General features: G+C 41.3%; 1 pseudogene; it reads left to right on the top strand.

Annotated features, from left to right (window-relative positions):
- The first annotated feature begins 3968 nt into the window (after positions 1-3968).
- Positions 3969-26654, top strand: LOC131418584 (signal-regulatory protein beta-1-like; annotated as a pseudogene).
- Positions 26655-27048: the final 394 nt, after the last annotated feature.

Raw genomic sequence — 27048 nt, 5'->3', positions numbered from 1 at the left:
AGACCTGAACAGACATTTCATCTCTAAATTCTAAATGGACCCAGACTCCAGTCACTTCCCACCAGCTCCATGGCTACCGCCTTGGTCTAAGTCATCGTTATCACTCACGTGGATTATTGCCATAGTCTCCTAACTCTGGGCTCCCTGCTTCCACCTGTAGACACCTCAGGTTATTCTCCTCAGAGCAACCAGAGGGATCCCATCACTCTTCAAACCCAACAGCGCATTCATATCTCAGAGTAAAGCCAAGGGGATCAGTAATGACCTACGATGGCAACCTGAGTTGCCCCACCTCTCTGACTTCATCTCCTACCATTTTCTCACTTGCACACTGGGCTCCGGACACAATGGGCCCTTGACTTTCACAGTCCTCCCTCACGGACTTTGCCTTTCCTGTCCTCTCTTCCTAGAATGCTCTTCTCCAGATGTCTTCATAGATCACTCCTTCACTGCTTTCAAGTCTTTACCTGAACATATTATTTTTAAAAGACCCTCCAACTGCCCTATATAAAAGAGTCCCCACAAGCTTAGCATTCCCATCCTCTTTACATTGCCATATGTTTCTCAAAGCAATCTCACAGTCTGACAGTCTATGTATTTACTTGGTTGTTTATTACATGGCCCCACTCACGTGTATGTTAGCTCCTTGGGGAAAAGGGTATGGCTTTTTTTTTTCAGTGTTATGTCCTCGCTGTCTAGAACAGTGCCTGGAAATAACCAGACACATAATAAAGACTTGCTGAGTGAATGACTGGATGCTTCATTCAGGACTTTGGTTACTGTTTTCAATATAAACTAGTTAGAATTCAAAAACTTTCTCCATAAGTCACCTGGCTCGGGAATTCAAAAGCCTTAGCCTACAACCTACTGCATTGCCTTTGAGTCTAAAAGACCCACTCAGGAGCTCAACCACCTCTTTGTTCTCAGCTATGTTCACCCTCACCCTTAGTAATGACACTTGAGTCTCAGGCTCTAATTCTAATGGAAGCTCGGGGGAATGGTCTGTATATGCAATGATGGAAATGTATGGTTGTCTTATATCCCCAAACCTTAACCCATCCCACAAGCATGAGGTTTCCTCCCCTTTCCTTTCTGTCATATCTACCAGAGCTTACCCAAGAGCCAGGCACCAGCAATAGAGACATCTGAGATGTCTGCATTTTTGTCCCCCAAAAACATTCATCCAGGGGAACTTCCAATACTAAGAGTAGAGGCCAGCCCTGACCAAGTGGAGTCAAGGATGAGGGTGCTGTGAGGCCACCACTGTGGTTTAGTTAATAAGTGTTAGGCTCCCAGGGCTTCCAGGAATGGAGAAGCTCCAAGAAGGAAGAAAGGGGGAAGAGGGCAGCTGTGAAATGCCAGAAAAGGTAGGCATCCTGTGGCTCTAATGCTTCTGGGGGGAGCCAGACCACAGACTGACACCTGGAGTCATTGGACACCCCCTTATTATGAATCAACTAGCCGTCCCCCCGGGGTTCAAAAACACCTGTTGAACATTCTCAGTGGGAACGGTGCAGATCCAACCGCTGTTCTTATTGAGGTATATGCTCTAGCTCTAGTGGGCAAGGCAAACATGGAACATAAATCTGTGATTACAAATTCTGATGAGTTATTATAGGTACTGTAGGTTTATCCATAATAAGGAGGAGAAAGGAGCGGACATCCCCAGTGCAAAGAAGAAAGGTAGGAGTATGGGAGTTTGAGTCACTGCAGAAACACTAATGTAGCTGAGCCCAAATATGAGTGAACAGACTAGGAGTTGAGGCTTGCAAAGCATTTGGGTCAGATCCGTTAGGCACATGAGAATAATGTTATTCTACTTTAGGAGTAGTGAGAGGCCACTTAAAGGGAGTGACATGATCGGATTTCTCTTTTAAAAGTACCAGTCTGGTTACAGCGTGAGGAAAAGACTGAAATAGGGAGACAGTGAGTGAGGCAAATTGATAGGCTGTCCAAGCCAGAGGTGAGAGTGGAGAGAGAGACACAGGAGGATTAGATGTATTTAGATGAAAGGATGTGGGGGAGTGAGGGGAGTTATCAAACTGATACCAAGGTTTTCTGGCTTGACTACCTGGGTGGATGGGGGCATCAGACATTGAGATGGGGACACAGGACCAAGAGCCGGATAGGGGAGGTAAGTGATGAGAACAGTTTGCAGATGCTAAGTACACAGTAGGATCAGGCATGTAGGTGACTTGCCCACTGTCATGCACATACCAGGCAGGTCCAGGATTCCAACCAAGGTCATTTTGACCCCAAAGCCTGTCTCCTAATGCCGTGTTCAGTGGTCTCTGCCAGCGAGGAGAACAAAGCCCAATGAAGGAGGGAGATTGTAATGAGTGTGGATGGGGAACAAGGTTGTCAAGGGTGGTGTTCTAGTTACTATTGCTGCATAACAAAACACCCAACACTCACAGGCAGTAAACAACCATTTTATTATGATCAGTGATGCTGTGGATCAGGAATTCAGACAGGTCACAAGAATGGCTTGTCTCTGCTGTATGTTGTCTAGGGCCTCAGCTGGGAAGACTCAGCTGAGGGTGACAACTTCTGAGCACTGAAATGATATAGAAGTTTCTTCATTTATATGTCTAACAATTGATCCTGACTATTGGCTCACACCTTAGCTGGGCTTTCAGCTAGAACTCTTACATGTGTACTTGCCATACGGTCTCTGTGTGTGTGCTAGTGTGGGCTTCCTCATAGCATGGTGAGAAGATTCCAAAAATGAGCATCCCAAGAAAGCAAAGTAGAAGTACAGGGAATTTTTATGTTCTGACCTCAGAAGTCACATCACATCATTTGCGTTGTACTCATAAACCTGCCCAGATTCAGGAAGGAGGGAACAATTGCCCACTTCTCCGTGGGAGGAGTGTCAAAGAGCATGCAGGGATATTGCTGCAGTCAACTCTGGAAAATACAATCTGTCACCATTGAAAAAAGGAGTGGGTTGGGATGATGGATGCTAAAGGGAGCACTGTGGCCAGTTCCTCCTCAAGGGCCCCACGTGGCATCTCAAGGGAAGAGAGAACTTGTCATATGACAGAACAATCTAATCCTGTCTCTCACTTCCTCTTTGGTTCTGCCCTTTCTCATCACCAACATATAGTCAGTGCTGGGAAGGAGGCAAGAGTCAGGAGCAGCAGGGAAACTGAGTCACAGAAGACAGTGTCTGGCACGGGGCCCACAGAAGGAAAGAGCTCACAGCTGAGAGGCTCTGGACACAATCTTGTGTGCTGGCTGTTGCTACTCAGAAGGAAAGAGGAGGAGAATTCTTGATGTGAGAGTTTCTCCTGCTCATCCACTCCCCTCTGCCCAGAGGTGGACCCAGACTGGGGCACACAGAAGAAACCACCCCTCCTTCCGGCTATGATTTTGGGTCACAGCTCCCTGCAGGATGAACATGCTAAGGCCCCTCAACACGCACACACAGGCCTCCTCCATCCTCTAAAACAGAAGCCATTCTCGCCCTCCAAAGACCTAACTCCCTGCTTACCCAAAGCCACTTCCCCCACAAGTGAACTCTCAAAGCCAGGGGCGAATATCAGTCACAGCTCATTTTACCACTGACACCTCCAGAGCAGGGAGAACAGGTCTCCCTTCCCGTGAGGCCCCATTCACAGGAGCCCTCTTCCTGAACATCTGTGCAGTTCATCAGAGCCCAGTTGTTGGACTGTTACAGAAGACTGAACACACCCTCCAGTATGGCAAACTATGTCCCTGGGGCTCCTGGATGAGGCAGGGCCACCAACGCCCTTGAGATGGAGTGGGGGGGCCCAGGGGACAGAGCCTAGCCACTTAGGGGATTTGCCAGGGCCTCTCTAAGCATCTTGGAACCCTTATAACAGTAATTTCTTAGCTTATGTCTGATTCTTATTTCACAATCTAGAAGCAGGAACTGTCAAAATCCCTTAATCTTTCCTCCCATCATAGTCATTTCCTCTTATATCAGGGAGATAAGGCTTTACCTCTCATCACAGAGCGCAGAGTCTCGGGTCTCTCCAGAACAACATTCAGACAGAGCAGGCTCCAGGGGCCCCCATGATGCCCGTCCCTGCCTCCCTGCCCCACCTGCCTCTACCATCTCTGCTGCTGCCTTTCCTGCTGGGACTCTCAGGTGAGCACCACGCCCGTGGGTGCCACTGTGCAGGGATGCTCACCTGAGTTTGATGGTGGTATTGTTTCTCCACTGGCAGTGAGGTGGGTGGATCTCTGTTCCAGGGCCTCTTTCTTTGCTGCCTCTTCCTCTTTAAGACACTTCTCTGAATGGTTTCTTTTATAAGAAGGATCTCCCAAACAAATCCCCCCGGCATTCTTACTACTTGGAGGGGGCCTTTCCTCTCCCACCCAGGTCCAGATGGGGTTTACTCCCCTTGTTATTCCTCAGTGACAGGGGTTCCCAGCCTCGCCTCACCCCCACACCCCTGACACCCTGTGAAGTCCCCAGGACCTAGGGCCTGACCTGCAGGACGTGGTCCCGTCCTGAGGAAGGAGGTGGAGGTGCAGCATCTGACTCCTCTGTCCTGCTGAAGACCACAGACCAGGGAGGCAGGGCCACCCTAATAAAGATGGATATAGATATATGGATAGATTAGATGATAGAGATAGATAGATAGATAGATAGATAGATAGATAGATAGATACATACATACATACATACATACATACATACATAGACAGACAGATAGATGATAGATCACAAATACTAGATATGTAATGTAGAACTACTAGAAAAATTGCTAAGCAGTGCTTCTTACACTATTAAATCTCCCAGAATCTTCAGCATCCTAGGATTATATTCTTGATGTGGGAGTTTCTCCTGCCTGTCCTCCCTTCTCCCCAGAGCTGACCCCAGATCCAGGCAGACAAGTAAGGCACCTCTCCTCCTCCCAGCAGTGTTAACATCTCAATTGAGAGGACATCTAGTAAACTGGATAAAAGCACAGCTATTTTTTGAAACAAACCTGCCAGGGTTCAAATCCAATTTCCAACACAAACAGCCTGTTTGACTTTGGACAAGTTACTAAATGTCTCTGTGTCTCCATTTTATTGTCTCTAAAATGGGGACAAATAACCATGCCTTCCTAATAGGGTTGTGGTGAACACTAAATGAGTTAACATATTTAAGTGTTTACGGTGATGTTGGCACACAGAAGCTTCTATGGAAGCTCTGGTTGTTATACCCTTCCGGGGTTCAGTAGATGCAAATATGAACACGTAAAAATGGCCCCACTGATTCTGCTCATTACAGCCCTCAGCCTGTGTCCTTGAAAAGCCTGTCCGTTTAAAACTCACAGCAGTCATGGATAAAGGGAATGATGCGTCGTGCTTGACAGAAGAGGAAACTGAAAGCAGAGGAAGGGAATGGCCTTTGCAGAATCACCAGGGTTGTCAGTGCTGGAGCCGGGCCTGAACCCAGGTCAGCCTGATGCCCAGGACAGGACCTCCCACCAGACTCCAGGTCAACAGAGGGAAGTCCCGCAGCCACAGACCTGAGTGTTTCTCAAAGGTTTTCAGCTTCAGTCTCATAGCAAAACCACAAAAAAAAAAAGTCTCATTTTCCTATTATTTATGTTGCCTAGATAAGGAAATAGAAGCTCAGAGAGTAACGGACTTTCTCAGGGTCAAACATCACGCGAGACTTAGAGGAGCATTCGAGCCCAGGACGAACGGGTCCACAAGCCCTTCTTTCACCCCTTCACTGTGCTGCTTCCATCTATTTTGAGTTTTTAACAGAAATAGGATAATACTGAATATCGTGCTCTGTTATTCGCTCTTTCAGTAATAACACATTGGAGACCTTTTCCACGCTGACATATGTGTCTACATCAATGTCAATACATCCCCAACATACGCTTATGCATTATTATTTTTAATAGTCACGCAATTTTCTCTTGCGTGGGTCTACCATCGCTTATTTAACTAACTCCTTTTTCTTGGACATGAGCCTGCATCAAACTTCTCTATATTGTAAATGTGTCATGATTACAATTCCTTTACAAAATATGTTCACGCCCCTCTGATTGTTTCATCTGAATAAGACCCTAGAAGAGGAATTGCTAGGTCAAAGGGTATAAGTGCATTATGAAGATTTTTAAAATATAGACTCCCGGTAAAATACGGGTGTCTCAAAAATAGCAATACATTATTTCAACACATCAACTCAGGAGCAGCAATGGATAGGGGACATTTTGAATATTTGTGACCAGAGTAGATTTGGTTAGTCGTTCCCCTCCTCTTGTTAAACTCTGGGTTTATCGAGTGTGTACATACCACAGGGTCATGACTATGATGTCATATTGCCATCTGGAAATGTTGTGTCAATTTAAATTCCCAACAGCAGTATATGGGAGTGCTGCCTAGCCACATCCTTGGGAACACTGAAAATGGCAGTCTTTTTCATCTTTGCCAAGCTAATATGCTGAAAATTGTGTCTCTTCTTAGCTTACAGAAGGGAGAAATATTTCATTTTTCCTTTTATTACATTAGAGGCTTGTCGTCCAATAACCCAACCAAGGAAGAAATATGCAAGTAGAGAATAGGGGTCCCCATTCCCATATCCCACTCCAGGAGGCAGCCACTTTTTAAGAGTTTAGTTAGTTTTCTTCCAAACAGCTTTCTGCCACAGACGTAAAATGTCACCTTCATCATCGAGTAATTCTGCAGATTTCCCCAATTTTAGGCTCTCTCTTCTGTTTCGCTCACCCTTCTATCTCTCTTGGTAACAACAGGCCTGTATTACTGTAGACTGAAAATGTCCTTTAACATTGAACATACTGACACCTGCGCTCATTTTTTAAAAACTTTTCCAGCTCTTTAGCATCTTACTTCCATTTTAAATGTCCATTGCACCAGTTGACTGAGGTTGTTGAGTGTCTTTCATAGATTTGTTTCTTCTCCTGTGACTTCTCTGTCCACGCTCTTAGCAAGGGCTGTCTGTCTGTCTGTCTGTCTGTCTTGTCTCTGTGTCTCTCTCAGCACCCAGTCCAGCAATTTGCCCATCCCAGAAGCTAACACATGATGTGGAAAGAAAGAATTAATGGGACTTCAACTTCAATCTGGACTCGGGTACCTGGACCCCAACATCAGCCCCTGCTGGGCCAGGGCGGGGGACTTAGAGCTGACTTGTGTTTCCCTCCAGGAGTGGCAGGTGAGGATGCACTACAGGTAATTCAGCCTAAGAAGCCAGTGTCAGTGGCAGCTGGAGAGACGGCCACCCTGCAGTGCTCTATGACTTCCCTGCTCCCCGTGGGGACCGTCCAGTGGTTCAGGGGAACAGGGCCAGGCCGAGAATTAATCTACAGTTTCAAAGGAGGCCACTTCCCCTGAGTAACAAATGTTGCAGACTTCACAAAGAGAAACAACACGAACTTTTCCATCCACATCAGTAATACCACCCCAGCAGACGCCGGTGTTTACTACTGTGTGAAGTTCCAGAAAGGGAGCCCTAATGACATGGAGGTTAAGTCTGGACCGGGCACCAAGTTGTTTGTGCGTGGTAAGTCCAGATCCCTGAAAATTCAGCCCTCTGTTCTAAGGCAAATCACAAGCCTCAAGCCCTCAGCTCAAGGATTCCCCTTTGTTAGCTCTTGTGTCAAGACTGAGGATAGAAGATGAGGATGGTAAGAAGTTACAGCAAAGGAGCAGGGAGAGATGTAATCCCAGGGCCACATATAAATAGAATCCTAATCCGTTAGAATCTCACAGCTTCCAAATGCCCACAAAATGGACTGGACAGGAGAGTGGGTGAAAGCGCAGACTCCAAGGCCAAATGGCCTGAGTTCAACTTCTAACTGCCATTTACAAGCTGTGTGACCTTAGTGAGTTTCTTAAATTCTCTGTGCCTCAGTTTCCTCTTCTGTAAGATAGGGACGATAATACTACTCACCTAGTGCATTTGTAGTGAGGATTAAAAATAGAAATGAGTTGGGGCTAGCCTGGTGGCGCAAGCAGTTAAGTGCACATGCTCTGCTGCAGCGGCCCGGGGTTTGCCGGTTCGGATCCCAGGCGCGCACCAACGCACCACTTGGCAAGCCAGGCTGTGGCGGCGTCCCATATAAAGTGGAGGAAAATGGGCATGGATGTTAGCCCAGGGCCAGTATTCCTCAGCAAAAAAAGAGGAGGATTGGCAGATGTTAGCACAGGGCTGATCTTCCTCACAAAAAATTTAAAAAATAAAAATAAAAATGAGCTTATAAATGTAAAACACTTAGAAGAGTGCCTGTAACATAATAATTATTATATTAGTGTACATTGTCAGTATTCAGGTATCAAAACAAATTGACTTACAATCATAATTTTAAAACCATGAAACCATAAATTCACAGAAACAAAGAATGATAGAGTTACTGAGGCAGAAAATCATAAAAAATCACATTTTTGATGTGGAATAAGGAATCTTTATGTTTCTTAAATTTTGTCCTTGCTCTGTAAGTCCTGCATATTCTTGGATGTGGTCCTGGCTGATAGAATAATAACTAAAAACAAAGCCTGCAAGATACTAAAGAGCATCCATTAAAGGGAAGCTGGGAAACAGAGCAGTTAGTTCAGGCCTGTTTGTATTGATGAAGTAATGATTATAATGTTTTTCTGTAAAAAATGAACATGATAATTTACTTTAACAGAACTATGGAAACATATATCAATAGAATTTTGAATCTTTAAAATTTTAGCAACTTAGAGGCCGGCCCCATGGCATAGTGGTTAAGTTCGGCACACTCTGCTTCCACGGCCTAGGTTCATGGATTCGGATCCTGGGCATGGACCTACACCACTCATCAGCTGTGCTGAGGTGATGACCGACATACAAAATAGAGGAAAACTGGACAGATGTTAGCTCAGGGCAAATCTTCCTCATCAAAAAAAAAAAATTAGCAACTTAGGACCATGGGAAAACAGACAATGATAGGCAGTTTTGGGGGGCAAAGAGAAGGTCATATGATCTTCAAGAACTGAAAATAAAAATCAAGTTGTACGTGAACCATTGGAATGTAATCAGTATGAGATAACTAAGGGCAACATTGGACACCAGACAACAAGGAGTCGTGCCTTCAAAATTCTTAGAGAAAATGATTTCCAATCTAAAATTCTATATCCAGCCAGTTTTTCAAATTTGTAAGATCACCAAGAACTACCTTTCATGCACACTTTTTGCTTTACCAAAATAGGGGTTAAACAAAGAAAAAATAAGACTAGGAACCAGAAATAGGAGATTAGGGACCCCAAGATAACAGCCATGCAGAAGCCATCAGAATGGCCACTAGGCCATTCCAGAGTAGGAGGACTGAATGCTTTCAGAGGGATATCTCAAAAAGATAAAATTTCTAGAATAATAAATAGTCTTTGAACTCATGACCACCATTTCTAATATTATTTAACATTATGTTGCAGTATTAGCCAATGCTTTTAGAAAAGAGAAAGCAATAAAAAGCATGAGAATTATAAAGGAAATGGGAAAACATTCTCTCTTTGTACATGATATGGCATCTGGAAAGCTTAATAGAATCAACATTAAGCTTTACAAACAATAAGATAATTTAGTAATATAACAAGCTATAAAAACAATAAACAGAAGTCAATAACCTTCGTATCTACAAACAAAAACCAGTTAGAAGATAAGTGGAAAGCAAGAGCACAAATAAAATAGCATTTAAATTAAATTCTTAGATCAATTTCTACCAAAACAGTGACAGGGACTGGATTTAATGCCCACTAAAAATCTAGGCAAACTATATGAAACAATAGTTGACAAGACATTGGATATCAGGCAACAAATGACAGTGATCTCTGAGAGATGAGAAACAAGTGAAGTGAGAAGAAAGATTTCCTCCAGCTTACTCTCTGAGAAAGCTTCCAGGCCACCATGCAGGAAGAGAAAACTCTGGTGGAGCCAGGCGGTCTCCCTGAGTTGATAAGAAGGAGCTGGATGTCCAAGGATGGCATGATGGCTTGAGTTTTCTGAATAGAGCACCAAAGACAGGACTTCACAGAGAAAGAACTCCAAAGATATTGAATATTCAACTGAGTATGAAAAGTGTACATATATGTGGACATGCACATACATGAGTGTATGTACATGGCCTCAGGGGGAAAATCCCTGAAGCTCACGCAAGGCCAAGAATACTACCTGCTCCCACCAACCGAAGTGAAAAACCTCATAATTCATGGGGCATCTGGTAGAGTAGGCAGAGGGCTTCTGCTTCAGTAAAGGTAAAAGAATTAGCCCTAGGCCAAGTGATGCTGTGGCCCTGCCTCACAAAGCTTAAATACAACACATGAAAACATCAGATTGTTTTTAGGTAATTTAACCATGTCCCAAAACAAGCTTAAGCACGTTCACAGGAATACAAAACATCCAACACCCAAAAAAGTGAAATTCACAACATCTGGCATGCAATAAAGAATTACCAAGCATGAAAGAACCAGAAAAATACAATTTATAATGAGAAAAATCAATCATTTGAAACCTAAGCAGAAAAGACAGATGATAGAATTAGTACACAAGGACATTAAAGTTATTATAAGTACACTCTGTGTGTTCAAGTAGCTATGGGAAAGATTGAATATATGAACATGTATAGGCAGAGAAAATATTTTCTAAAGATCTATACTGAACTTTTAGAGATAAAACTGCCATCTCTAGGGTGAAAAATAGACTGGAGGGATCAATGGCAGATAAGACATTGAAAAAAAACATTAGCGAATAAAGATACAGCAACAGAAACTATCCAAAACTAAACACAGAGGGATAAAAGAGTGAAAAAATATAAACAGCATCAGTCAGCTAAGAAAAAACTTCAAGTGGCCTAATAAATGCGTATCAAAGACTCCAAAGGAGAAGGGGGCAGAAAGAACATTTGAATTAGTAATGGTTGTATATATCCAGATATGATGAAAACTATGAACCCCTGGATCCGAAAGGCTCAATGAACCCCAGCACAAGAAACATAGATAAAACTACAGCCAGATGCGTCATAATCAAATTGCATAAAATCAGTAATAAAGGAAAGATCTTACAAGCAGCCAGAGGAAAAAGGAAATACTAGATACAAAAGGACTAAGATAATTACGGCAGCAGATTTCTCACTGGAAATGAAGCAAGACAGTGGAGAGACATCTTTAAAGCACTAAAAAAATAAGAAAATACAACAATCTTAAATATTTATGCACTTAACAAAAGATCTTCAAAATACATGACGTAAAAACTCATACAAACACAAGGATAAGTAGGCAAACCCACAATTACAGTCTGAGATTTCAACACTCCTCTTTCAATAATTGGCAAAACAAGTAGGCAGAAAATCAAAAGGATCTAGAAGACTTGATCAGCACTATCAACATATTTAGACTAACTGACATTTATAGAACACTACTCCCCCAAACAGCAAAATAAACATACTTCTCAAGCGCAAAGGGAACATTTACCGAGACACATTGTATTATGGAGGCATAAATTAAGTCTCAGTAAATTTAAAATGAGTCAAGTCATACAAAATGTGTTCTCTGACCACTGTAATTAGATTAATATTAACAAAAGGATTTCTGGAAAATCTCCATTTGGAAATGAAATGATATGCTTCTGAATAACACGTTATCAAAGAAGAAATAAAGGGAAAATTAGACAGTATTTTAAACTGAATGAACATGAAAGCAAAACATACAAAATTTGTGGGATTCAGCCAAGATAGTACTTAGTGGGAATTTATAGCACTAAATGACTACATTAAGACAGAAGAAAAGTTTCAACTCAGTGACCTAAAAATTAGAAAAAGAAGAATGAGTGAAACTCAAAGTAAGTAGAAGAAAGGAAATAATAACAGAGCAGAAAGAAGAAACAGAAAACTACAGAGAAAAATCAATGAAACCAAAAGCTGGCTCTTTGAGAAAATCAATAAAATCGATACACTCCTAGCCACACAGTCAGTTAGGAAAAAAAGAGAGAGGACGCGAACTACCAACATCAGAAGGAAAGAGGTGACATCACTGCAGACTCCACAGATCAAAAGATTATCACAGAACTTCATGAAAAACTTTATACCAAAAAACTCAACAACTTAGATGAAATGGACAAACTCTTTGAAAGACACAGACTACCAAAGTTCACTCAAGAAGAAACAAATAGCCTGATTATCTCTATATTTATTAAAGAAATGGAATTTGTAGTTTAAAAAGTCCCCCACAAACAATAGTCTAGGCCCAGATGACTTCACTGAGGAATTCTACCAAACATTTAAGGAAGAAATAATAACAATTCTACACAAACACTACCAGAAAACTGAAGCAGAGGAAATGTTCCCCAACACTCTTTAAGGCCAGCATTACTGTGATACTAAAAGCAGATGAAGAAACTGTAGACCAATATCCCTCATGAACACGGAATTATTATAAAGCTACAATAATCATACAGTGTAGTATTGGCATGAAGGTAGACAAATAGATCAATGGAGCAGAAAAGAGATTCCAGAAATAAATCCATACATGCAGTCAACTGATTTCTTGAAAAAAAAAGTGTAAAGATAACTTGGTAAAGAAAGGAGAGTCTTTTCAACAATGGTGCTGGATCAGTTGGAGCATTAGTAGGCAGATCAATAGAACGGAATAAAAAATCAAGAAATGTATACCGTTCCTCCCACCATACACCAAAATAAATTCCACATGGATCAGAGATTTAAATGCAAAAAATGAAACTGTACAAGTAGTAGAAGAAACTAGATGTGAATTCATTTATAATCTGGAAGTGGGGAAAATCTTTCCAACTATAATTCAAAATGCAAAAAGAAAAAGAGGAAAAATCATAATTTAACCACATTGTACTAAAAGAGACTTGTGTATGGATATGTGTGTGTCTAATATTTTACAATTTATAATATAGACAAATAATCATTTATAAAAATAATCATAAAAATAATCATATATAAATCAATTTATAATATAGACAAAGAATCACCCCTAATATAGAGAGAGCTTCTAAATTTTTAGGAGAAAAAGAGAAGCAACTTTGTAGAATTATGGTCAATAAACAGAAAAAGCCAATTCATAGAAAATGAAATATGAATGTCTCAAGCATATAAAAATATGTTTCACCACACTAGTATAAAAAGAAATGAAAATTAAAACTACACTGGGACACAATTTCTCACCTATGTGTTTGGGCACAAATCCAAGTTTGACAACATACTCTTTTGGGAGAACTGTAAGGAAACCGATATGTCCATATTTTGCTGATAGAAATGCAAAATCATATAACTCATAAGGTGGTGAGTTTGGCAATATCTAGCAAAATTGCATATACATATTACATATACACAATACCCTGTGACCCAACAATTCCACTTCTAGAAACTTATCCCAAAGATATACTAACATAAGTGCAATATGACTTGCACTTAGGCTATTCATTACAACACTATTTGTAAAAACAAAAGATGAACTGCTAAATAAATCATGATGCAATCACACAGTGGCATAATATGCAACTTTAAAAGGAAGTTTTAAAAGAAGAACTTAGCACACTGCTTCAGAGGGACCCACAGATATCATTAAACAAGAAAGCAACATGTAGAACAGTATGTAGTGCACATTATCTTGTATTGTAAGAAGAGTGGGAAATACATGCATATACATGTTTACTTATGTTTTTTTAAAAAGAAGGATAAACCAAAATCTAACTTTAAAAATTCACTGAGCCAGCCATGATGGCCTAGAGGTTAAAGTTCCGCACTCTCACCACTTCGGTGGCCTGAGTTCATTTCCCACTGACAGAACCACACTACCCATCTGTCAGTTGCCACGCTATAGTGGCGGCTCACGTAGAAGAACTAGAAGGACTTACAACCAGGATATACAACTGTGAACTGGGGCTTTGGGAAGAAAAAAAAGAGGAAGAGGGGGCCTGCCCATGGCGTAGTGGTTAAGTGTGTATGCTCCGCTGCTGGCGTCCTGGGTTTGGATGCCTGGCGTGCACAGATTCACTGCTTGTCAGGCCATGCTGTGGTGGCGTCCCACATAAAGTGGAGGAAGATGGGCACAGATGTTAGCTCAGGGCCCATTCTTCCTCAGCAAAAAGAGCAGGATTGGCAGATGTTAGCTCAGGGCTGATCTTCTTAACCAAAAAAAAAAAAAAAGTGGAAGATTGGCAACAGATGTTACCTCGGGGCGAATCCTTCCCTGCAAAAAAAAAAAAAATGTTAATTTAAAAAAAATTTACCTTCAGGGATGGGAAAGAACATGGTAGAAAGGGCAGAGATGAAACCTAGACTTTTCTGACTACCTTGATTTAGGTTTTGACTCTGTAAACACATGAACATTTTATATAATTTTTAAAAATTCAAAATGAAAAAATATCTAAATTACTAAATCAAAAATGAAACTAAGCTACCTATAAATTGATGGCTTACCAGACAAAGACAAATTATTTCAAGGGACTTTAGATCATAGAGTTTACCTTGGATTCACCAAGAAGCAGACCCTGAGACAAGGATTTGAGTGAATTACTCCTAGTAGGAAAGTGGTTAAGTCAGACAGTCAACAAAGGGTGTCCTCAAGTCCACTACCACCATGGGGGGCTGGAGCTTAATCCAGTTGGGAAACTACGGGAAATGATTTTAAAAAATAGTCTCAGATTTATCCCTGTCAAGAGGAAAGGAGTTTGGGATAACTATATACCAACTCCCTCTCGCTCACTGATTGACAGCTGCTCCCAGAGGGTGTTAGATATGCTATACACCCAGTGTTCCATGTGTACAGGCAAGCTTCCATAAAAGCAATCTTATGAAAAAGCTTTCAGGTAAAAACATGCGTATACTGGCATTTGGAAGTAGTCCTGGGTGCACTGGAGTTGTAAAACTCAAGGAATTTGGGTGGGCCTTGAAGATTGTATACTACACATAATAATGTGTATCTATATCCCCAATGAAACACACACCCTAAGGACAAAAATCTCAACCAATATCAAACTCTATTCAATATTTATACTTTTTGGTAATAATGTTAGTGTTCGTGTTTATAGTGTTATATATGTATTGTATAAAGCAATAAGTAATTGTGTTGATGTTCTTAGGAACTGAAATTTTCAGTATGAGAGGCAGATACAGAACAGAATCAAAGAAGTTAGATTTAAAAACTGCATTAAATTTGAATTTGAGCTATCAGTATTAACCTGTTTAATTGTTTTTCTCCTTAAAAAATACTTCATAGCCCTGTCCACCAAAAAGACCTGGAAGCAATGACAACCCAGTAGTAATGAGCACTGCTAGGACACAGATTATGGTGTCTAAACAGCAGGTCTCTAAAAAGAACCAAGGCTCCTTAGGAAAATGACTGATTTCAGATCTTGAGGAGGAAATGTGCAAAATGAGCTTGGAATATTGTGTTGCACCAGAAAGCAAGAAAGCTACTAATGTCTACTGAAGTTATATCAAAAAGACTCAGGAAGTAACTTACAGGAAAATCCCACCTAGATGCAACAATTTGCGCATTAAAATGGATAAATATTATAATAGAATGACATCCACCAAATATGTTAAAATCCATGATTTTGTAATAATATGAAAATAGAAGAAACTTCATTGGTCATCTTTGGAGGTACTAAGGCACCAACTCATTGATCTGAAATCCAAAAGATGAAAAGGCATTTACCCTGTCTTTTTGTATGAACTATATGTCAGAGTAACCAAAAATAGTTGATGAGGGAAAGAATAACTCCAACTAATGAAGACAGAAGGAATAGTAGCATTAGGCTACCACCAGTGTGCAAACCCTAATGAAATGATGGACCTAGACAATCATCTACAGTCGTTGAAGACATTGGGCTAAAGACTGGTGGGGAAATTTATAATAGCTGGATAGAGCTGACAACACTCAAAGCCACCAATCAATCTGAAAACCATAAAAAAAAAAAGAGAGAGAATCCAATATTACATACCTCTGAATGTAACGCAATAAAAAGTTTTCAGCACCACCTATGAAGTATCCTTGCCAAAATTATGAACCTAGTTCTAACCAACTATATCTTCTAGATCAAACTATAGGCAATACCTCTAAGAATAAGGAATTAGGAATTATTGTTAATTATTATTAAATTTTTAACTGTGATAATGGCATTTTGATTCTGTTTAAAAGAAATTGTTAACTCTTAGATACACGTGTTGAAGTAGTTGTGAATGAAATGATAGAGTGTCTGGTATTTGCTTTAGAATAAACCAGCAGATGGTAGGAGAAGTATAGATAAAATAAGACTGGCCATTTGTTGATAATTGTTAAAATCCCACAATGAGTACTTTCTAGTTTTATGTGTGTTTGCAAATTACCATAATAAAAATATTTTCTTTAATATTCCAATTCCAATTCGAAGCCTAAGAAGTCTTTGTGCACTCCCAGGTGTACATGTCCCTAAACTGAAGTCCGCTACAATACATAGTAGTTTCAATATATAATGGGAGGAGTTATACCCACCTGGCAGAAAGTTTAGAGATGAATTTCTCATAGGTTTCCAGAAAACTAACCAAATGAAAAGAAAGAGACCATACACTTAAAGGAATTAGAAAAAGAAGAACTCACAAAACCCAAAGTCAGCAGAAGAAAGGAAATAATAAAGATCTGAGGGGAAATAAATGAAATAGAGACTAAAAAAAAAAAAACAATAGAAAATGTCAATGAAACTAACAGCTGTTTCTTTGAAAAGATAAACAAAACTGACAATCCTTTATCTAAACTTACCAATAAAAAGAGAGAGAGGGCTCAAATAAAAAAAACTCAGAAATGAAAGAGAAGTTACAACTGCTACCACAGAAATACAAATGATCATAAGAGACTACTATGAACAATTATATGCCAACAAATTGGAAAACCCAGAAGAAACGGATAAATTCTTAGAAACATACAATCTTCCAAGACTGAACAATGAAGAAGCAGAAAATCTGAATAGACTGATTACTAGTAAGGTGATGGAGCTTACAAATTTTCCAACATACGAAATTCCAGATCTGGACGACTTCACTGGTCAATTTTACCAAACATTCAAAGAAGATTTAATACCTATCCTTCTCAACTCTTTCAAAATATTGAAGAGGAGAGAATGCATCCAAACTCATCTTACAAGGCTAGCATTACCCTGATACAAAAACCAGACAAAGATAAGACAAAAAAAGAAAATTACAGACCAATATCCCTGATGAATATAGATGCAAAAATCCTCAACAAAACATTAACAAACCAAATCCAAATTCAACAATATATTAAAAGGATCATACATTATGATCAAAGGGGTTTATTCCAGGGATGCAAACACAGTTCAATATCCACAAATCAATCAATGTGATACACCACATTAACAAAATTAAGGATAAAAATCATATGATCATCTCACTAGATGCAGAAAAAGCACTTGACAAAATTCAGCATCCCTTTATGATAAAAACTCTCAACGAAGTGAAGATACAGGGAACATACCTCAACATAGTAAAGGACATATATAACAAACTGACAGCTAACATCGTACTCAACGGTGAAAAGCTGAAAGCTTTTCCTCTAAGATCAGGAACAAGACAAGGATGCCCATTCTCACCACCTTTATTCAACATAGTATTACAAGTCCTAGCCACAGAATTAGGCAAGAAAAAGAAATAAAAGGCATCCAAATCGTAAAGGAAGAAATAAAACTGTCACTACTTGCAGATGACATGATACTATATATAGAAAGAAAGAGGGAAAACCCTCAAGACTCCACCAAAAAACTGTTAGAATAAATGAATTCAGCAAAGTTGCAGGATACAAAATCAATATACAGAAATCTGTCACCTTTCTATACACTAATAATGAATCATCAGAAAAGGAAATTAAGAAAACAATTCCACTTACAATCGCATCAAAAAGAATAAAATACCTAGGAATAAGTTTAACAAAGGAGGTTAAAGACCTGTACACTGAAAACTATAAGACACGGATGAAAGAAATTGAAGAAGACACGAATAAATGGAAAGATATTCCCTGTTCATGGATTGGAAGAATTAATATTGTTAAAATATCCATATTACCCAAAGCAATCTACAGATTCAGTGCAATTCCTATCAAAATTCCAATGGCATTTTTCACAGAACTAGAACAAATTATTCTAAAATTTGTATGAAACCACAAAAGATCCCAAATAGCCAAAGCAAAACTTGAGAAAGAAGATCAATGCTGGAGGTATCACACTCCCTGATTTCAAACTATCCTACAAATCTATAGTAATCAAAACAGTATACTATTGTCATCAAAACAAACACACAGAACAATTGAACAGAATAGAGAGCCCATAAATAAACCCACATATACATACACAATTAATTTATGACAAAGGAGCCAAGAATATGCAATGGGTAAAGGAGAGTCTCTTCAATAAATGGTGTTGGGAAAACTGGGCAGCCACATGCAAAAGAATGAAAGTAGACCATTATCTTACACAACACACAAAAATTAACTTAAAGTGGATTAAAGACCTGAATGTAAGACTTGAAACCATAAAATCTCTAGAAGAAAACATAGGCAGTAATCTCCTTCACATCAGTCTTAGCAATAGTTTATTGGATCTGACTCCAAAGGCAAGGGAAACAAAAGCAAAAATAAACAAATGAGAGTACATCAAACCAAAAATCTCCTGCACAGTGAAGGAAACCATCAACAAAATGAGAAGTCAACCTGCTGAATGGGAGAAGATATTTACAAATCATATATCTGATAAGGGGTGACTATCCAAAATGTATAAAGAACTCATACAGCTCAACAAAAAAAAAACAAACAATCCAATTAAAAAGTAGGCAGAGGATCTGAATAGACTTTTTTCCAAAGAAGACATACAGATGGCCAACAGGCACATGAAAAGATGAGCAATATCACTAATTATCATGGAAATGTAAATCAAAACCACAATGAGATATCACCTCACATCTGTTAGAATGGCTACAATCAAAAAGACAAGAAATAACAAGTGCTGGAGAGGATGTGGAGAAAAGGGAACCTGATAAACTATCGGTGGGAATGTAAATTGGTGCAAACACTAAGGAAAATAGTACAGAGATTCCTCAAAAAATTAAAAATAGAACTACCATGTGATCCAGCTATTCCACCTCTGGGTATTTATACAAAGAATAGGAAAACACTAATTCGAAAATATACGCACCCCTACGTTCACTGCAGCCTTATTTACAATAGCCAAAATATGGAAACAGCTTAAGTGTCCATCGATGGATGAATGGATAAAAATTTTGTATATATACACAATGGAATACTACTCAGTCATAAAAAAAGAATGAAATCTTGCCATTTGTGACAACATGGATGGATCTTCAGGGTATTATGCTGAGTAAAATAAGTCAGACAGAGAAAGACAAATACTATATGATTTCACTTATATGTAAATCTACAACAAATTCATAGGTACAAAGAGCAGATTGGTGGTTACCAGAGGGGAAGGAAGTTGGATAATGGGTGAAATGGGCGAAGGGATCAATTGTATGGTGATAGATGCTAACTAGACTTATGTGGTCCTCACTTTGTAGAGTATACAAATATCAAATTGTAATGTTGTACACCTGAGACTTAAATAATGTTATATACCAATTTTACCTCAAAAGAAAAAAAAATGCACGAGACTATTAAAAATTTTCCTGGGAAAAGAAAAAGCTGTAAAACAAAGGAAATGTATTATATGGCCCAATAGTGAACAATCTTCCTTTGGTCATAATAATATAAATATTGAATACTGATAAAATAAAAGATTTTGATGGGTCTGTGATAGGAAGATGTGAGGAGAAGTGTGAATGGCAGATGTAGGACAGCTAAATAATCATCTTCCACAGTAGTAGGTCTATCCATAATATATAAAACTGAAAAATAGAGAAATAATAGTATAAGCATGTTATTTAGAAACACAGATAGAAATGTCCAAATATCAGCTAAAATAGTTTAAAGTGATTGATCTGTCATTTTTGCAGGGAGAGGAAGCTAGGGGTCTGATGTTTTTCACATATACCTTATATAACTTTTTAAACAATATACTTTGGGAAGGAAGGGAAGGAGGATGACAAGGTTGGATCTGTATTTTAGCATGATCACAATGGTCTGGATTCTGAGTGTGGGTTGGTAGGGTGGAGAAGCAAAGTCAGTGAGGCCTGTTGGCAAGCTATTATCTTAAGAAAAGTCATAATAAAAATTATAAAGAGGAGAACACTGCAGATGAGAGATTGGAGTGCTAAATCTAGTGGGGTGAACGACAAGGAAGGGTACTGTACTAGAGAGTAACTTACCATCTTCATTTCTCTCTCTTCTCTCTCCTCCTTGCCTTGGCCAAAGCTAAGCCCTCTCTTCCAGAGGTTTATGGCCCCACCAACAGGGCCAGCCCAGGCCAGGGAGTGAATCTAACCTGCACATCAACTGGCTTCTTTCCCAAAAACATACATCTCAAATGGTTTGAAAATGGAGTGGAGCTTCCAGCACTTCAGACCCTTGTCTTCCCACCTGGAGATGCTTCTTCTTACACCATCATCAGCACCACCCTGGTGACGCTTGCCCTCTCCTCACTCCACTCCCAGATCACCTGTCAAGTGGCTCACAGTGAATTGCAGAGCCCGCTCAGTAGCCATGTGAACATCTCCAAATTCCTCGGAGGTAAGGGCACCCACCCAGATGGCCAACCCTAGGTGACCACCACAGGTTCCTGTTTGGAGCACTTCCCCTGCGTCCTCCTATTCACTCTTCACCAAACCCCACGTGAGTGGCGTACAAGTTCCCCATCTTATACAACCATCCTCTTCCCACATAATGCCGTGATTGGATCCTTCTTTTGCAGAGCTCCCTTCTCTCTAGTATTTGGGAGGCGGAAGTTCAATCATTCACTCAACAAGTGTTTACTGAGCACCTGCTGTGTGGTGGCTTTATTCTAGGTGTTAGGGATTCCATGATAAACAGAACACGTGTGGTTCTGCCTCACTGAGTTCACAGTCACATGAACCCCACCAACCAAAATGCAAACAACGATATAGTTATGACTTCTAACATTTGCTATGAGGGAAAAGAACAGAGTACTGAATGAATCAATGAAAACAGGAGAAATCTAGTATATTCAGGAAATGCCTTTTTGAAGAAGTGATGGTTGAGACAAGGCATGAAAGATGAAAAGGAGTCAGCCAAGCAAAAAGTAGAGTGTTGCAGGCAGAGGATGCGGGTGATGGAGAGCAAGCCATGTTTGAGAAGCAGGGATGAGGCTCATGTGTCTGAGGCTTAATGATAAGAATGATGTGTGGAGGGGAAGAGGCTGGAGAGAAAGGAGCAGGGACCAGATCACACAGGCCTTCCAGGCCACAGCAAGGACATTTCTCCCACTTGGATTCTCCACATGGACTCCTAACAACATTGTCCAAACCACCATGCCACTACTGCTCTGCTGCCAGTCAATACCTTTGAAACAAGCTTCTTAAACCCAGCCTGGCATCAGGGGAGGGAAATATGTAGGCAAGGCCAAGCCTCCACATTTCTTGCTCTGACCTCATAAAGCCAAAGGCCTTTGCTGTGGTGTTGAGTCAAACTTTGCAGAAATATGGAAGGACAGGCAAAGGAAATCAACCACACCCCTGGGGAAGTGCATCTGCCCAGGCCTTCATAAGGGATTTCCCAAGGGATCTGCTCTCTCTTTAGATGCACTCCTCCCCCACAATGACTTCAGCATGGTAGAATCCCACTTACCTCCTGCAGATGGGTGAATTCCTCCCGGGGGTCCAGAGCTCCAACTCTCCTTCTCTCCAGCTCCAGCCAGAGAAAACCAAAGAGCACCCATTAATAGCATCATAATCTCCACACAATCACCCCTCTTCATTGCAGACTATTTGTGGTATCATTGTAAAGAAGAGTTTAGCTCCTCATTGTTCAAATTCCTCCATCCCAAAGTAGGACTCTGCCTTTGCTTAACCTAAAAGTATTACAAGGGATCTCCAGCCTGGAAATGGAATTCTAGCCGCCACCTTGAGCATCCCAAAAAAGCTCTGTGTCCCTGTTTCATGCAGATGAGGAAATCAAGGCCCAGAAAAGTGAAGTGACTTGTCTAAGGTCACATGGCTCTTAAATCAATGAGCTGGAATTTGAATCCAATAATACACCTCTTTAGACGACCATCTCTGACCTCCCTCCTATAAGAACTCCCCATGCAGAGATACCAGAGAAGGGCAGGGCCCCCATCCCCAAGAGACATGGTTCAGTCATGGTCAGCCTAGACATGAGCATGGTGCTGCTCTCCCCACTTTCTGCAAACTCTTTGCTCCTCCTCCTTCCTCATATCAATGAAGAGACTCCATCAACCCAGTCAGCCTGCCAGATACCTGTTCTCACCCAATCCATCACCAAGTTCTATCAAATTTCCTTCCCAAATCTCTTCTCAACCCATACATTTCTATTTACTGCCACTACCCAGGTTAATACCCAAGGTCAAGCCAATATCATCTCTTACCTGGAGGCAACAGCCCTCTCTCTCATATCCACCATGACCCTCCACAGTCCACCTCCCAACTCCAAGGCAGTCAGGGCATTTTATTAAGGAAGCCAGGTCATGTCCCTCCTTTGTTTAAAACTCTGCGGTGTCTCCCCACTACTCTTACAAAAAAGAAACAAAATCCTTACCAGAATGTTTAGCAGCGGTGTTCAAGCATTTTTGCTCATGTACCCCTAAAATAACTGTGAAGAACTATGTACTTCATCATATATTTTAAAGTTAGCATCTAAAATTGTTCATCTTAAGCTTAAACAGTTGCACAGGACAGAACTCCTGGGATATTACAAATGTTACATCATTCTAAAAATACTCAATTGAAAAATAACATCATACTGATTTGATTTCCACCATCATCCATTTCAACACACATAAACAAGGTCTTCTTTATAAATCAGAAATTTTATATCATTGCATTTTCTACCTAAATTTGTATTTCCATTCTACTTCCCAGGGAGAACTTTATCCCAGTGTAGCATATTTCCTATTTGAAAGTCTTTTATTGACCACAACATCACACACAACATACAGGACTATGAGAACACAGAGAACTAACACTAAAAAATATAAAGTGAATTTCATATAAATATGCGTGACATATAAAACATATAAACTGAATTTCTTAATGTTTTCTCTTATGACCATAAGGCACTAAGTGTTAAAAAAAATTCTTTCGGATTGAATTACGCAATAGATCCAAATGATCTAAATATATGACAAATTTTGATAAATCATTATTAAAATAACCATTAAAATGTTAACAGAAATGCAATGAGATAGATGGGGGGCTTATGATGCTTTGATTAAAGGCGGCTTTCTGGCCAGTAGTATGTTGAACTGTCCTTTTATCTTTTGTCCCAAAGTCTTTACACCAAGGGCAACGCACCATAGCTAGATTCAGGATGTGTGCAGGAAGGCCTTTCTTTTGTAACAAGGGAGAAGAAGAACTGAGGAACAGCAAGCAGGAGAGGGAACCAACCTTAGTGCTCATTCTCAAGCAGATCAATTTCAGGAAAGAGTCATATGAGGGTTTGACATCTGGAAATTAATTGTATCAAATTATCAATGTATGTCTCCCTAGGATGTCCTTATGTCCCCCCAGGGGTAAGTGCAGCACCAGTAAGTGTAGACAGACTGCAAACTGGCTATGAATGTGGCTTCATCTCGCCCATGCTCCTCCTCACTCACTTTGGTCATCTTTCTGTCCTTGGAACATTCTAGGCTCCACCTCAGGGTCTCTGCCCAGGCCCTTCCCTCTGCCTGAGATTCCCTTCCCCACACCCCGCCTCTCCCAGTGCCCTCCCTCTTCTGACCCTCCTCCAGCCCCTTTGCCTCATGTTCCAGTTACCAAGACTGCATAACAAATTATCCCAAATAAATCCCAATATTCTAAACTTACTCCAAATCCCCAAAATTATTATATCCACATATTCTACAGGTCTAGAACTGGGACAGGACCAGCAGGGATGGTTTCTTTCAGCTCCATGACTCTGGGACCTCAGCTAGATGATTCACAGGCTGGAATCATCTGAAGCCTCCTTCACTAACATGTCTGGACATTTGTGTTGGCTGTCACCTTGAGACCTCAGTTCTTCTTATCATCTTTCAACATGGGATAGCTTGGGCTTCCTCATAGCTGGTGGTTGGGTTCCAAACGTGACTGTCTCAAGAGTCCAAGATGGAAGCTACATCAACTTTTATAACCCGGACTGGGAAGTCACACAGTGTCTGCTACACTCTGTTCCTCAGGAAGTCACAAAGTCCCACCCAGGTTCCAGGGGAGCAGAAGTAGACTGCCCCTCTGCTAGGGAGTCACAAGGTTCTGGAAGACATTATGAGATTGCTGTGGCCATTTTTGGAAAATAAAACCTGCCAGATGTAGTTAACTCCTATTCATGTTTCATATTTCTGCTCAAAGTTCACTTCTTCCAGAAACTCTTCCCTAACCTGCCTTACCTCCAGACCAAGTCAGGTGCCCCTGTGTAGGCTCTCAGAATCCCTATGGGGTCCTGTGATGGCTTTTTTCCTCCCGTCCTCCCCACCAAAGCAGGAACTCCATGAGGCAGGGCCCACGTCTCTCTTCCTCACTGCCGTATCCTGAGAACCCAGTTCAATGCCTAGAAATGCGAGGATGCTCCTTGAGCATCTGTCACATGAAGGAAGAAAGTAACAAAGGAAGGGCTATTGTTTCAGTTGTGCCCACAGTGACGATATCAGCACACCGTGTACCAAGCCAACAGGTGGCCATTCTCACCTGCCATGTGCAAAGGTTTTACCCCGATGGCATACAAATCACCTGGCTGGAGAGGAAGAGATCCTTCAAGACCTGTGAGTCTTTCGCCCCCACCAAGAACCCAGATGACACATTCAGCCAAGACAGTCGTATCCTGGTCAACGCCTCAGAGGACAAAAGGCTGTTCACCTGCCAAGTGGGGCGTGAGGCTCAGACACGGGTCCAGGCCAGCGTGCAGCTGAGCGAGTTTAGAGAAGAGCAAGTGAGTTGGGGTGAGTAGGGCTGGAAAACCAAGCAAGTCAAGGCTCGGACCTGGAGACACACAGGCCAGGTTCAAGTGCTGGCTCTGCATGTTCCTCATGTGTGACCTTGGGAAAGTCACTTCACCTTTCTGAAACTCAGTTTCTTCACCTATAAAATGGGATGGCAATTATAGCAACCTCTTCAGAGTGTGATGCCTTAGGGACCAATAGCAGGAAGCACAACTCTCATCACACAGCTGCATCCTGACAACACACCATTTACCAGGTATTGCTGTGAATAACTAAGAAAGAAATATCTTTCCCCAATTCTCACCCATCCTCCGAAAAGCCATTCAAATTCAACAATTACTGAGCACCTAGGTGGTAATTTCCTTGGGTGCTCTCATTTGATACAAAAACATTCTGAAGTACATGTTATTCCCATTTTAAAGATTAGGAAACTGAGGCTCAAAGAGGTGAGGAGACTTCCTCCAAGACCAAGGTGTATCTTGGTGCCTGAGTCTAGGGTGGGGCTGAGCCTGCCTGGGGCTTGAGTCATGGAAGCAGGAAGCCAGGCTCATTCTGATATCTGCTGTCGCAGGTGCCATAGCATCCAGCTCCCTCTTTGGGACCGTCCTCCTGCTTGGCTGGAAGTTGATTCCCCTGATTGCACTTTCCATCATCTACGTCCTCAGGAGGAGCCTCCCTTCCAGGCAAGGGGGACCCCAGAGAGGGGTTGGGCTCCCAGGGGTGGGACTCCAGGCCAGCAGGGGGCACTGTTAGGAGAAGCGACAAGGTGCTCCAATTTCATCTCTACCTGAAGGCATGTTGAATCCAAATGGTTCCTAAGAGTTGCCGCCCAAAACCTTCACCCTTCCCTGCGGCCTCTCACAGCTCCAGTCTGAGGATCCACAAAGATGCAGGCTCCCTGGTCCAGGCAGGAGGAGGATTCAAGGGGGGAGACAAAGAGGAAGCTAGTGCAGAGAGAGCACTCTTGAGGTGGTCTCTGAGGAGAGGCCTGAGAACAAGGCTTCACCCAGGTTCCCTGCTTCCTCTGCAGGTCACGGTCAGTGCAAGGCCCTCCTCAATGACATAGGACCCTCAGTTCCCTCCTGTCTTTTTCAGGAGGACTGACCCAGAAGGAACATTTGCCATGATGCCTGTAGCCACTACACCAGCTTCTCCTGCCTCATAAGCATTCTGAGACCTGTCCAGTGTGGCTGCCCCCTCCCTGTCTCCTGCAGCCCCCAGAGTGGGTGACAGCCTGGACCGGGAATATGAGTAGTGAGAGGTGGGCTCTCACATCCTCTGCAGGAAAGAAGTTTCTCTGGAGATTCAGGGCATGATGTCCATGTCACTGAGCAAGAAACCGGCAGAGGCAGGACAGGTTCCTGCTCAGGGGGAGACACATACCTGCAGTTCTGAAAGCCCCTTCCTGGCTCCTCATGGAAAACCCACTGTGGGCACAAAACCTTTACAGCCCCATCGTTAAAATAAGATTAAAGGAAACACTTATGGCCAATAAACATGGGAAGAGACATCCAATCTCATCAGCAATCAGGAAAAGCCAAAGCCATATCTCACTGAGATGCCATTTTGTCGCTATCCAAATAGCAAAAATAAAGAAGCAACCGGCTCTCTCTTACCTTGCTGATGGATGTGCAAGGTGGTGCAGCTACTGTTGAAAACAATCTGCAAATTTTTAAGTGGAACATTCATATATCCCATAACCTGGCATTTCCACTGGAGTTATACCCAAAAGAAACTCTTGCACATGTGCACAGGAGATATCTACAAATATATACATGGTAGCATGCTTTACAATTACTAAAACCTGAGAACAATCCAAATGTCCATCTGCAGGATGATGGGAAAACAACTTAGTACAACCACAGAATGGAATGTTACACAGCAGTAAAAATCAATGAACTACAGCTACCCACAATAATATGCATAATCTGAGCAAAAAAATATTAGGGGTGAGTAAGCCCCAAAAGATTTCACGTAGCATGATCTTCTTTTTATAAAGGTAAAAACAGCTAACAAGTGGCTTTTAGGAT

The sequence above is a fragment of the Diceros bicornis genome, chromosome 19 (genome assembly GCF_020826845.1).
Source record: "Diceros bicornis minor isolate mBicDic1 chromosome 19, mDicBic1.mat.cur, whole genome shotgun sequence".
Taxonomy (NCBI): Eukaryota; Metazoa; Chordata; class Mammalia; order Perissodactyla; family Rhinocerotidae; genus Diceros; species Diceros bicornis.
This window is presented reverse-complemented; position numbering and strand designations above follow the sequence as displayed.